The following is a 1,508-nucleotide window of genomic DNA, read 5'->3' as shown; positions in this document are numbered from 1 at the left end:
TCCTGTGGTGGATTTCCTTAAATACTTTCATACATTACTGGTCATTTCCCTAGGATAAATTACATCAAGAAATATGAATACAGAAGTCTTTCCAGATTGCCTTCCATGAAGACTACAAAACACTTTACCGTCAACAGTAAATTTTGCTGTTCCTGCACCAAATTACTGTAACCTTTGCCGGTTTGGTAAATTTTATGTGTTTATTCATCTCTGCACATATTGGCTAAGCCAAACACATTTTTCCGTATTTAATGGGTATTAAGTTTGGTTGTTTGCCCCAAATTATTAATAATTGTTAGATTTTTTTACATGTTAATAGCCGAATAGCTTTTTTACTTTAAAATTCACTTTCTTAAAGTACTAAAGGGTGGAGTCAATTTTTTCCCCTCCCTCCTACCCCATAGTTTTCCATTAGGATGTTCGTCTTTTTTACAGTGTTACAGAGTTCGTTGCTACTGAATATGCCTGGTGTTAAAGCAATTCTGGTAAAAAAGCGTGGTCAGAGAAACTTGCTTGAAAAAAAAATTAGGGACTTCCCTGGTGGTCCAGTGCTTAGGACTCCACGCTCTCACTGCCAGGGGCGTAGGTTCGATCCCTGGTTGGAGAATTAAGATACCCTGCATGGCCAAAAAAATAAATAAAAAGCTTAAGACAAAATATCATTCTTAGGTTTCAGATCATAAAAAAGAAAAGATGCTCTCATACTTCCTTATAAGATTTTTATTTTCTTGGTAACCTCCTCTCCATTGATGTACTGGAGATCTCGAGTTTCCGAGTATGTGGCATTTGGCAACTTGAGATTTGGAAATAAGGACTTAAGGATTCACAAAATACTGAGTTTAACAGAAATAGGAAAAGAAATTTCTTCAGGATTGGGATTTCTGAGTGGTATCTGTGGAAAATGAAAGTTCTTTAATCTGTAGTCTAAAGGAAAGGAATTATGTGGTCCAGAATACATTTTACTTTAAAAATTGATATGTGGAAAAAATAAATTGATATGTGGGAATTCTCTGGTGGTCCAGTGGTTAGGACTCAGCGCTTTCACTGCCGTGGGCCGGGGTTCAATCCCTCGTCGGGGAATTAAGATCCCACAGGCCATGTGGTGCGGCCAAAAAAAAGAAAAAGAAAATTTGATTTGTTCCAGAATTTAAATGCCTCTACCCTAAAAATGATTGAAAAATTTCTGTAAGTATCTAATGGATTTACAAATGCCGAATAATTCTCACTAAATTCAAAATTTTTCAATCCTTTTCTAAATACAGCCAAGACATACACAATTAAATGTGGGCATTCAAAGCTGAATATTCATCTTAATAGCTCATGGAGGAAAAAACGAGATGAACACCAGCTTGTCCTCAAGGTAGAGATGTTGGTGACTTTTCCCTCAAGTGTTAATGGGTAGTATGAGAGGGATGGAAGGAAGTAGTTTTTAAACCACTGACTGGGTCATTATCCTGATAAATGTCCATCTTGAACTTAGACTTATTAATGCCTTTTTTAAACCTACA

Source organism: Pseudorca crassidens, chromosome X (assembly GCF_039906515.1).
Source record: "Pseudorca crassidens isolate mPseCra1 chromosome X, mPseCra1.hap1, whole genome shotgun sequence".
NCBI lineage: Eukaryota > Metazoa > Chordata > Mammalia > Artiodactyla > Delphinidae > Pseudorca > Pseudorca crassidens.
Note: the sequence above shows the minus strand (reverse complement) of the source record.